At 40.5% G+C, this 13,010-nt stretch overlaps 1 protein-coding gene across 2 annotated transcripts in view; it reads left to right on the top strand.

Annotated features, from left to right (window-relative positions):
* The window catches only part of TIAM2 (T-cell lymphoma invasion and metastasis 2), a 119,976-nt gene that overhangs the window by 76,997 nt on the left and 29,969 nt on the right, over positions 1–13,010 (top strand). Inside the window, exon 1 of one of the 2 annotated variants that reach the window (XM_008575227.1) lies at positions 2,972–3,098. The exons of the other annotated variant lie outside the window; for it this stretch is intronic. The gene's annotated coding sequence lies outside the window, so the exon portion shown is untranslated. Of the gene's footprint in view, positions 1–2,971; positions 3,099–13,010 lie in introns of those variants that run through there. 2 annotated transcript variants of the gene reach the window in all.

Genomic DNA, 13,010 nt, shown 5'->3' with positions numbered 1-13,010 from the left:
GTGGCATTAAATACATTCACAGTGTTGTTCAACCATCACCACCACCCATCTCCAGAACTTTGTCATCTTTCCCAAACAGAAGCTCTGAACCCATTGAACAATAACTTCTTTTCCCCCTCTCCCAACTCCCTGGTAGCCTCTACTGTACTTATCTGTCTCACTTGCCAATTCTAGGTACCTCGTATGTGAGTGGTATCAGAAAATATTTGTCGTTTTGTTTCTGGCTTATTTCCCTTAGCATAATGTCTTCTAGGTTCATCCATGTTGTAGCATGTGTAAGACTTTCATTCTTTTCAATGGCTGAATAATATTCCATTGTATGTATATACCACATTTTGTTTATGTATTCATCTGTTGATAGACACTTGGGTGTTGCCACCATTTGGCTATTATGAATAATGCTGTTATGAACATTAGCATACAAGTATCTGTTTGAATCCTTGTTTCCAGTTCTTTGGTGTACACACCTAGGAGTGGAATTGCTAGGTCATATGGTAATTCTATGTTTAGCTTTTTGAGGAACAGCTCAACTGTTTCCCATAGTGATGTACCATTTTACATTCCCACCAGCAACGTGTGAGGGTTCGAATTTCTCCACATCCTCTGCAGCACTTGTTATATTCCATTCCTTTCCTACATTTTTAACTGTTTGTAGTCAGCTATCTTCATTAATGATCTGATTGACATCAAATTTAATCATTTTAATATGCAGTCTAATTTTAACTGATTTTGAAATTACAACTGTATTTTATATTTGTTGCTTTTGTCTTAAATACAAAATAAGAATGGAGGAAATATAAGCAATGATAGGTATTTAAATAAAAACTATAGTGGGAAGATGCCCCAGTTGGGTTTAGACTTACCCTACCAGGAGACAATGTTTTGCTGAGTGGTCATGTGGCACATTCAAGGATCAGGAATTGGTGATCAGCGACATGACATCCATTGTGAGGGGGGTGGGCTTAGACCCTGTCAGCTTCAGAGCAGATCCCAGTGGAAGCCCTGTACTCAATCTCTCCTTTCTTCTTTCCTTTATTACTCTCAGAACTCTCCCCCATTCCCTACCCATCTCCTCCAAAATCTCTCCTCCCTTTCCTCCAGTTTTCTTAGACAAAGCTAATATTCAACTGCCTTCACTGGTCTGGTTTTATTCCCAGGATGCAAATTCTTTTACTCAACTGAGATCCATCAGCATTTTTAGTCTTACTACTTTGTTCTATCTGGTGGGTTACTTACTTTTGGGAACCCATATCATAGCTAATAGTCATTAGTTTTTTTCTGTTTGTTTTTTAATACAAAACAGTGGGTCCTACAGCATCAAATAGATGTATTTTGATTGCTTTGCCTTAAATTTTTTAAAAAATCCAATGCTCCTGAAACACTCATGAGGTGAGACTATCTGTTTAAGGTCATTGTGCCTGACTGAAGGGCACTGGCGCAGCATGGAAGCTTGGGGGGCACCACTTAACGCCATTAGGAACAGTGATTTCCTGCTTGAGTTACACAACGTTAAAGTTCTTAAGAAGGCAATTAAATTTTTTTCCAAAATTTATTCAGATTCAGTAAAATAGGCATGTAAAAAAGTTAGTATGTTAAGGCCATTTCCAACTCTTTTATTTAACAATGCTTATTATAACTAAATGAGGCATATACAAGGTGAACATTGAAGCATCAGTTTGAAATCTAGAAGAGGAGTGAAAGCTGCTGTTCAGGTTGAAATTGGGGCAATCTGAGCTTTAATTTTCAAGAATGGTGGAAGGAGAAAGAAAATATTTACATAAATACATACATACATAAGTACCAGTGGACACAAAAGAAAAAACTTATTGAAAGAACATGAGCATGTTAAGCATTTGCTGCCAAATTCCTCTCAAATCTAAAGGAATCACCTTAATCTTTTTTTAGATATGAAGATATCTACACTAATAATAATAATAATGAATTTCAGTACATTAAAAAAAAAATCCTAGGAAATACCTGGCAGTTATTCAGTTCACATGTTCTTGTTTCTTGGGAAAGAAGATTTGGTGACTACTGAAAGTAATAATTGTGATGGGATCCGAACCCTTGATTTTGATGTTCAGCACTATGATGTACCAAGTGAGATTAATGGGTCAGCCCCTCTCTTCTGTTCTTAAAATGGTGATTTGGGAGTTTTATGATTCGTGCCCAGCGTGTGCTGGGAATGGCTCTTTCAGGACCCCCTGTGCACACCGTCCCCATGATGCCCACAGATGGTGGTCATTCTTCAGGGATAACACCTGCTTCTGCTTGCCAGGCCTCCTGCTCTGGCCCAACTAGTCGTCTCAAGGGTCATTAACTTCTTTTCTGACTAGATCCTGGTTGAACCTGGGCTGTTTGGGATATTTTACTTACAAATATTCTAGACTTTAGAATAAGGAATAATTTCCCTTGAAAATCAAATGAAGCCTGGCTTGATGAAGCACAGCTGTAACCACGGCTTTTGACAGCCCCACAATTTCCGCAAATGGTTCATAATTGATTGCCTTCTTTCTATTTAAGGGTGCCTATTACTGTCACAGCTCTTTGTGTGACCCTGTCAGCCTCTCCTGTGTGGGGCATTTTTTCCCTCAGTATTGTTAGCAATTAGCATGTGCTATTGTAATAGTTTGGAATTTGAACAGAATATACAATTTCCCATTGGGTGAGGGGGTTGAAAGAGTTTTTGGTTTGTTCTGGGAACTTGAGGTGTGTTAAGCAGAAATGTTGCATGCATTCTTTTTTCTGCTCTTTGAGCTGGCACTGAAGATGTGACACTTTGTGGTGCTGCCGTCTCCACGTCTGTTGTAACCTGGTGCCTTTCCAGAGCAGGCAGGCTCACAGCATGGGGTGGAAGCATAGAGGAAGGCAGTGAGCCTCCTCCAGTCACCGGTGCTGCTTTGGAGGAAGAGGTTGGTGGCGCTAGGGCGTCCCTTGTGAGTGTGACTTGGAAGAACAGTTTGGGATTTTTTTCATTGCCTGGGGATGAGTGAAAGAGAACGCATGTCTTACTCATTTCCCAACAGCCGACAGTAGATGTAATCCTTTCTCCCAGAGAGAGCAGGTTTCTTTGAACTTTTCCTTTTAATATACAGCATGTAAGTAAATGAGGGCTTTGATTTTCATGGATGTGGATTCTGATCCAAATGTAGGCATGCTTGCATGGTTTTCTTTTCACGATTGAAAGATGATTTTACTCTAAAAATGTATAAAGACTGTTATGCAGATGAGAAGATATGTCTTTCTTTCCAGAAGGGATTCTGATGATAATCTTTAAGCAATTCTGACAGTAATTTTTAAGCACTCTTTGTAGCTAATGATAAGAGAATTTCTTTTGGATACTAGTCATTCTGTGGCATTGGCAACTTTGCCTTTCTCATTCCAAGGTCTTTAAATCGATCTCTGAAATAGTTTTGTCTGTCTGAAACATAAAGATAGCAGAAAGATGTAGGGAAATATTTGCTTTGTAAAGTACGTTTGAAAAGAGAGAGCAGAATAATTTGAATATAACAAATTATTTTACACTTGTAAAATTTCCTTGGTGCATAGCTCATACTTATATTGGGCTTACTACTGTAAAAGAAAATCCACAAAAGTGAAACCTGTTTTCTACAAGGTAAGCAGAGCTTTTAATTTAGTTATTCCTGATTAAATGATTTTTCAGCTTTTTAGAAGAATTTTATGTAATCACCTAGTGTAGCTTTAGCAGTGATTATTTTCGCAGTTTGTAGGCGTTGTGTTGATAGAACACAGAGCATTGAGAATCTGGAGATATACAGCATAACAACCGTGTGTTGTGCTCTTTGCAATTTAATTATGCTTAAAATATATTTTGTCCTGTTTATTTTTTTAAGGTAGAAAAAAGGCATGTGTACTAATGGTTAGGTTTTTAGAGCACAGCAGAAACATAACTTACATTTAATATTTAATTCTTGCTCACCCCCTTAGGTTAACCTTTTAAATTTTTCACGTGAATTGCTATTAAGAGCTTGCACATCTAAGAAGCTAAAGGAAAAGGAAAATATTATTGGACTATATGACTTGTTTTCCAGCATTCCCAAAGTATACATCTTTCTTTGAGTTTCATGCATTATTTCAAGATCTTTTTGGTTGTGTTTTTGTTAAAAAGCCAAACCAAAATGTCATTTATTTATTTATGAACAGTGGTCTTTCTACATGCCTGCTATTCAATAGATTAGTATAATAATGATCCTTTTCTTGCTTATGGTGGTATATGGGAAGGAACTGTTGGCCTGATGGTTGGAAACCTGAATTTGTATCCTGGTCCACCAAGCTTTATGACTGTGTTACCCAGGGCAAGTTACATAACCTTTCTAAGCCTGTGTGTCCTCATCTGTAGATAAAAATAACAGTACTACCAAAATGTACAACTAAAAGCACACACGTGAAAGATTATTAGGCCATGAGTTCCTCTTCCTGACGTGGCTCACTGCATACATGTTTTTGAATGCTTTCTCACTGTGTGCACCTAATGGTCTCTTGATCCAGGGGCATTCAATGTCACATAGGGTGCTTGCACATTTGTGCACAATTTCCTAGTGACGTGTTACTGAAGTGAAGACATGCACATGACTTAGACATCTTAGCTGTCATCTACCCAGTCTTCTTGAAGTTAGTGTCAGTGGTCAAATTCTCTTAAACTGCCTCATGAGATGAAAAAGAATGAGAAGCCAAGGGCCTTAGGGGTCCTCTTGGCTCTTTGTTGTCCTCATGCAGACAAAGCCTGCACACCTTTTAGCTTATTTTTCTTAATGTATGGTGTCCTAAATTAATGAGCTTTTCCAAAGGGTTGCTTAAAATGACTAAACAAAAATAGTATATGTTAGATCTGCCTTTACAGAGATGCTTAGTGAAGCCTGAGAGACTTTGCCAGTTGAGGGGGTCTTGCAGACTCTGACCCTTCTGGAAGAGAGGCATCAAGGACATACCATTAAGAAGGGGCAGAGTTGGCCGAGCTTTTGCACCCAGCTTTCAGATGCATTGTTCTGCCTTCCTAACTATACTTCCTTGTGGCAGAGACTTGGTGGCAAGTTTGTGGATTTGTTTGAAGCGACTGTGCTTGTTTTTCATCTGAGTCTGAAAGGCCGTTTGATTGCTTTGTAGTTGACTGGATTTTTTAAAAAACTTCCCTTTTTCCTAGCTGTAGGTTATAAGTGCCCTTTGTGATCTGTTCTTGATTATTAGGGTTGATGTGTCAGGCCAATGCCAGCCCTTTGCTGGGTGTGGCAGGCAGGTAGTGGCATGCAGAGGACATCCCTGTCGCACGAAGCACACAGAGTCCTGTCCTCTCTGTTGCCAAGGATTACTGCATGCCATGTTCAGCAGGGTTAGAGATGTCACCCATGTGTCAAAATGAAGGATAGAAAGAAAAAACCTAGATACCTGTGCAGGGTACAGGGAAGGGCCAACAGTGAGTGGGAACAGAGCTTGCAGCATGGAGTGTCACTGAGAACCTGAGTGTCAGCACTCGGAGCAGTGGCTGCATGGGAGGCAGTTTGGGATGGAGGGCTTGTCCTGTGGAAGGAGGATGCATGTTGGAGCCCCATGAAAAGGCAGTGGGAAGAAATCTCACAGGTGGTATCTTTCTCACCAGTTCTTGCAGCTGGCCCCACCCTGTCAACGTGGCTGATTCCCCCTGGCCAAGGGTGGTCCTGGACAGAAGTGAACTAAAAAGTTGTAAGAGGGGCTGTTGCCGTGAGCTGAGCTGTGGGCTGACGCAGAAATTGCCAACAACAGAATGTTGTCGGATGAACACTCAGCTGTCTGTGCCTTTGCCAGGGAGGCTTTTAAAACTCAGCCACTGGGATGGCTTGTTGAGTGGAGCTGGGGCAGGGGTGGGGTGGCCACAGGAGGCTGGAGTTTGCATGCAAATGTGGCGTAATGTTGTGTTTTCTGTATTAAATATGGAGCACACGTATGTTTAGGAGCAGAGTATTGTGCAAGGCAGAGAGGTTCTGAAGCTATGGAGGCTGATCTGGAAGTCAGGCTGCTCAGTGCTGCATCTTGGAGGCCTGGGCCAGCCATGGCCCTCTTGGTTCTTTTGCCTCCTGATCTGGAAAGTGGGGCCGATGTTGCCTGACTAAATGAAGTTGGAAGGATCCAGCGAGGTCATTTGTTCTCTTTCTTCCCCTTCCCTTTCTGTGCTTGGATAACTGTGGCTCCCTTGTAAACACACCTAGTCGCCCCGGCCTCTTCTCTCTCCTCTCTCACTTTCTGCTTTTTGCCCCACACCACTTTCCTGCCTGCCGTCCTCTGTCCCTTGCTTTCTTACTCTTCTCTGGACTTTGCCTTTTCATCCTGTGTTTCTGGAAAAAGAACAAGTTGTTAATAAGAGTCATCTTCAGAATCACAGAGTGAGGAAGAAACAAAGAGGAGTCTATGAAGAGTCAGCAGAGAGAGACGCAGCATGACTCACTGGCTGGGGTGAGCTGGAGGATCAGGGCTGTCAGGTGGAGCACCGGCTCTGAAATTAACTTGCTGTCAAGCCATTGCCAGTGCTAAAGGGATAATTGCACTCCCTTTCCTCACACTGCTGGAACGATGACTAACAGGAAAGTGGCTCCCCAGAGCTGAGGCCACAAAAAGATTTGACCCTGACTGAGTAGAGATGCTTCATGGACAAGGCTGGCCTTCACCTCATGATTTATTTGCCACATTTATTTCTGATGTAGGTTTCCTCCTACTTTTTCTCTCCTGTGAAACAACAGGGGCCATGATTTTGCTCTCGTCCTGTCTGATATGAAACTTTAAGAAGGATCTGTTTGTTGTTTTCCAAGGCAAACAAAGAAAGGCTGGTTCAAAGGGGAGCCAGCCAGCTACCTGCAACTTGGATAGTAGAAAGGGATCTTCAGCCAGTGCTCCTTGAAATCCCACCTCTTATTTTGGCACACCTGGGATACCAGTCAAGATGGAGTTGGATGGCAGGTTCTCTGTGTCATCCCTCTGTCTTCCATCCACTATGCCTTTCAGCCTCTGTTTCTGCACCTTTATTTACTTTCTGAGCCCCCTGGATTAGAAATAGGCAGTTATGGAGACTTCATCATAATTTTACTTTTGGGAACAGAAGAAAGCAGGGAGTTGAATTTCTCAGGCCAAAGCCTAGCCTTAGTGTAAACACCATTTGCAAGTTCTTGCGTATTCTTAGGGGAAGCCATCTGAACATAGGATGGACTTAGAGTAAGAACACATAGGTTTTTGCCATAAGTCTTACACTGATAGTCCCTGTATTAATTCGTTTCTGTTGCTTATAGCAAAATACTTGGAACTGGGTGATTTGTAAGAAAACGAAATTTATTGCTTACAGTTTTGGAGGCTGGGAAGTCCAAAGTCCAGGAAACACATCTGGTGAGGGTCTTCTTTGGTAGTGGCTTTACAGTAATGCAGGGTATCACACTGAGCTGAGATGGTGGAAGCAGAGAGAGACTCTCATGTACTCTCTTTTAAAGCCCTCTGAACCATACTCCTGTCCACCATTATAAATCCATTCACTATGGCATGGTCCTGCAATCTAATCACCTCTTCAAGGCCCACTTTTCAATTACTGTAATAAGATTTCCCACCCTCAACAGTTACAGTGGGGATTAAACTTCAGTGATTTTGGGGGGCCATTCAATTCACTGTCATCCCTTTCTTTGTCCTTGGGTAAATCATCAAACTTCTGCATCTATGAAACCAAGGGATGGTCTGGCCATCTGTCCTGCTCTAATGCCTCTCCGTGTCTGTCTTTCTGCCTAAGTATGTGATCAAATCAGTCTTCTGCTTGATGTCACTTTTTGTTCTCATGAATATGGAGAGCTGCTTAAAAGAAAGAAAAAGAACCCTATTAGAATTAGCATTGATCATTTATTGTCTTTCACACAGTTCATTGAAGTTAAAACCTAAGGTTTGCAGAGGTGTAAGGTAATGGTAAGCGAAAGTCAAGATGGTTAGTTACATGCTTTGTTCCCATATCCTCTCTGGTCTTTTACTCTCACTGTGTTTAGGAAGTTATTTGGAGCAGACCATCTGAGAATCTGACAAAAGCTTTGGGCACCCAGAAAATTCCTCATATATGTAAAAAAAAAAAAAAAAGGTTATGTACAGTTCCAGGTAGTTCACCAGTCTTATGACATTTACCCATGGATTTCCCCTTTTGGAGTCTTTGAACTCTAGGTTCATAATTCTGACTTCGAGTAAACATTTGAATACTCCAGCCTCTGTCTTGACTTAATATGATTGACATTACGGAATCAAGTATCAAATACTACAATATGAAAAGCACTGTGTTTAGTCAAGTGGCATTTTGTGCTAAGACATTGAGGAGTGTTAAATAAATAACAACCCCTAGTTGGCAAATAAATTACTAGTTTGAGACCAGAATAGGTCATGTTGGTGGTGGGTAGATATTCCTGGATTGTTGAACACCAGTCGTAACATTATGTGCTGGTGTTTTGGCATTTTTAGAAGTTTTGTTTTCTGAAATTAGTGACAAAAATGACTTACTGAGGGAACAAGAATCTAAATTTTGATCCCAAACCAAAATTTTATAGATTTCTTTGGTAAAATAAACAGCTGTCTGGCAGACTAGGAGGCGGTGGTTTGTATGCTCAGCTTCAGGAATGTTTAGGCAGTAGTGGCTCCTGTGTTTCTTGGCCAAGGGCGTTGCGAATAGGATTTCTGCCTGGCCACTTTTCCCGTCAGCAATTTGGCTAAGTCTTTATTGTTGCTTGCTTCTTTTTTTTACTTCTAAAGAAATGCTAGCCGAAATTACAATTTAATTTTGGCTTGGCACTATTTGGGTGCCTCGAATCTTTCGTAATCTTTAATATTTACCAAGAATGAAGGGGTATGTGGTGTCATGCTGTTTGTTCATTCCTTCCTGAGACCTCTTCCAAAGGCCTTGTTAAGAGGTCTCACATAGTAATCTTCACTAGTCTTCACTATACTTGTGTACATAAAGATTGTAGCCAAATGAAAACTTTGGTTGTACTGAATAAATGGACATGTGTTTGCGTCTCAATGCTTCTTTTATGCCCTTTCTTACTCATAGCAGATTCTCACCTTTTAATGATATCCCAGCCGCAGAGTGTAGGTGCTTCCACTTTTAAAAAAAATAAGTTCTGAGAAATTGTCCTGAGTCATTTTGTAATTTCCTCTATAGTCTCAGCCAAGAGTAGATTTATGTGTCACTCTCTGGAGATAGGGAGTAAGGGAAGAGAGGTTGTGGAGAAACTGCCTGGGAGTGCTTCACGCAGGCACATATGATGGTATTTTCACCATCTCAAATACCAGCTTCTAACTGCTGAGTAAAGATTGGATTATTCGTTTTGCAAATCAGTCTCCTGCTGTTCTTGATAATAGCAAGAAGAAAAGGGCAACAAAAAATATCTATTCACTGAGATGGGAGAAAGGTGCAGATTGTTGGTAGCTTATGAAGGCGCCCCTTTCCACCCTTTTTCCTTTTCATCCTTTTCATTTGTTGTCACCTCCTCCTCCTCATTGGTAGCTTATGAAGGCGCCCCTTTCCACCCTTTTTCCTTTTCATCCTTTTCATTTGTTGTCGCCTCCTCCTCCTCATTTTGTTTGTTTGGCTTCCAAGGCATCCCTCCTCCTTCACGATTCACCTGCCTTTGCACGCCGTAGTTCTTTGCTGCCACCTAAGTTCTCTGGTGTTTTCTGAAAACAGCTGTCAGACAAGGAAGCTCTGAGATATGCATTTGCTTGGAAGGTTCTGGCCTGGCGTTTGCACAGGCTCACTACTTAGAAACCACAAACAATGCATGACTTGGTGAGTCCTGCTGTCCTCTTACCTCTCACACTGCTCTCAGCTGGCTTGGAATCTTTTGGCATCCATTCCTTTCATGGTTCATGCAGCCACAAGATAAAGCACACTCAGACAGGAGACTGGCCAGGCCTTGCTGACTGGTGATTCTGGGCACCAGGATGGGCCAGGCATGCTCTGCAGTCCTCTCACTTGAATTTCGAGGTCTTGAATATGATGCTTTTGTAGATGAGTTACTAAGATGGAAAGACTGATTATCAAACCAGTAATCCAAGGTGAGGTATAAAGATAATTTTCCATATACGAGTTTTTAAAAAAAACTTCAGTTGGCTTTCTGTCATCGTCACTTTGTCTCTTCTCTCGCTTTTGTAGATGAGTTACTAAGATGGAAAGACTGATTATCAAACCAGTAATCCAAGGTGAGATATAAAGATAATTTTCCATATACGAGTTTTTAAAAAAAACTTCAGTTGGCTTTCTGTCATCGTCACTTTGTCTCTTCTCTCTTTTTTTTTTTGCTTGAGCATCTGGCTGTCGTACATGCCTTTCCTAGTTCCTCAGCTATTCTTCTCACTGCCAGGGAAATGTGGCTTTAGTTACTTTGTATTTATTGGTTTGTATTTTCGAGAAGTTTGATCGACATTGCCAAGCTGTTTATTGAAAATAATCATTGTCTTATTTTAAATTTTATTACTTCATTTCTATTGTGTAGTAGTGTTAGATTTTAGAGATTGGTTGGTGGTAAAGCCTCAGATAAATATATATAAGGCAGACATTGTTCCATCTGAGACTTATCATTATTTTGAGACCTTATGAATAAGAATACCAGAGTAATGTAACAGACTTGACTATCGCATTGCTTAAATCAAGTAAAAAAATTTAACTAAAACTATAATTAAAGGGGTATGCAGATTGTATCTGCTCACTTAAGGCAAATAACTCACACCTAACTAAGGTTGCCAGGATATTAACATAATTTGATGTTTTACAGTCTTGTGATTTTTTTATCCCCAAGCTACAATTTTTTAGAAACTAGATTCTAAGCATTATTTTCAGCTGAATATTAGAAGTGAAAATCTAGGCCTTTCTAAGCATCAAGGGGATATGGTTAGTTTCAGACAAATCTTAGTGCCTGGACCCTCTCTCCCTACCCCCCATGCCATTCTTCATAGGTGACTGGGAGGCATCCTTGATCCCTGAGACCTAAAGGAACAGCAGACAGTAGAAGTGAGTGTGATTGTTGAAGATGGTGAAAAGATGCCAACTGCCTGTGGGGGTGAGGAGAGGAGTTGGCTGCCCCTTGCTGGAGCACAGTGGGTGTCACACAAGGCCAGTCGGTCTTGGTAGCCCCCTTGGTTTGCTGAGCATCTGTGATGGCTCTGCTTCTAAGTGGAAACAAAGATGATACGTAGTGAAATTTAAATACTGAAAAAGTTCTTTAAGGATTCATCATTTGTCTATAACAAATTTAGGTGGAGAAACGGCCCCTTCATTATGGCACATCAGAGCCTGTGCTCCTAACTGCCCATCCTGGTCAGTGAGACCAGGGCTTGGTACCTCCTGGAGAAGAATGTTACAGGGCAGAGTCAAGCACGCCGGCTGTTTGTTTTGCACCGTCTCTGCAGCTATTTTGCTGTCAGCTTAGGTTGACTCTCATTGTCCCACAGCCAAGGCTATATCAAACAGCACATTGGTAGTGTGCACTTGGAGAGTGGGATATATAAGACAGATGTGAGAATTAACTAGAAGGATTTCATTCCCTGCTGTGCTAAGTTGGAAAGGAAAGTAGATGTTTGTCTCTTAATTCGCTATTGCTGGGACAGGCAGGAAGTGGAGAGACAACTGAACCAGAGGTGCTAGAGCCTTCCAGTCACTCATAGTGGGCTTTAGAACCAGGCACCCCCATCCTTATATTCTTATTCATAAAAAGAGTGGGATTATATCTCCACAGCAGTTTCATGGCTGTTAAACTGCAAGGGGCACTAAGCAAGATTGCTGATACTTAGCATATGTTATGAATTCTAAGTACATCACCTCATTTAAACTCATTTTCTCCACAATCCTAGTGAGTAGCTATTACTAGCCCTTTTTAGCATAGGATCTAGTAGTTAACCAGCAGGCCAGGGTGGCATGGCCAGCCAGTGATGGAGCCAGCGTCCAGAGCCAGCTTTGTCGGATTCTGAAGCCAGTTCCTTGTATGTACCACACTGCCTAGGAAGGAGGATGTGGCACTGACTGTAGAAGAAAGGGGCGAAAACCTGTGTGTTTAAGCACCACGCATGTGGAATAGGATGTGTTTCCTTTTAAATTGATTTAAAGGCAGAACAACTCTATCTGTTAAGTTGTAGGGTGTGATGTTGGAAATCTGGACACAACGTTTTGGTTCTTTAGCTTAATTTACAGACGTGGTTTTGCTTTGAGTGTTTTTTTAAGCCTTTAAAGAATCTGTTTTATAGCATTATAATGAAATTTTTAGTTGTTGTCAAATAACTTGAAATATCTGGAAGAAGAATTCACAAGTTCTGGAATACTAAGTATTAATATCTGATATTTGTATCTAGATAACAATTAGTTTGATCACTGGAAGTGTAGTTTTGTACTATATACAAGCAGTACCCATATGTAAAAATTTTGCTTACAACCTGTTTTTTTAATAGTTAAAAAAAGCATGTTTTAAAATGTGCCACTGTATAATAACCTTAAGATTAAGATAGTACAGTGCAGTAAGTAGATATTGTTTTTTTATTTTTAAATAACCACTTAAAACTATATTTCGTGGCACACATATGTACAAGGACATTGGGAAATGCCACTTATTTCTGCACAGAAATGCTCTTCTCCTCCCAGTGCTAGCAGGATGGCTTCTATCTGGACCTCCAGTGTACCTGAAGCTGAGAGTTCTCAACATGCATACTATCTGCATATAGTAGAGGAGCCTAATAATAATGAATCTCTGATTTTTGTCAGTAATTGTTAGAGGATATTTCTCTAGCAAATAAATAAATAGAGGTGAAAACTACTAACTTTTCTAATCTGAACGTACCTTTTTAATTATACTTGTATTCATGTAGACCCAAAATAATTAAAAAAATCCCACCCCAAACGGGTAAAGTGAACTTTTATAATGAACTTTTCGTACTCTTGGCTTTTTCTAATGAACTTTTCGTACTCTTGGCTTGCTTGTTGCTTTCCTAACCTTCTTTTTTTTTTTTTTTTTTTTTTTTTTTTT

This window comes from Galeopterus variegatus, unplaced genomic scaffold, assembly GCF_000696425.1.
Source record: "Galeopterus variegatus unplaced genomic scaffold, G_variegatus-3.0.2 Scaffold1158, whole genome shotgun sequence".
In the NCBI taxonomy this organism is placed as follows: Eukaryota; Metazoa; Chordata; class Mammalia; order Dermoptera; family Cynocephalidae; genus Galeopterus; species Galeopterus variegatus.
This window is presented reverse-complemented; position numbering and strand designations above follow the sequence as displayed.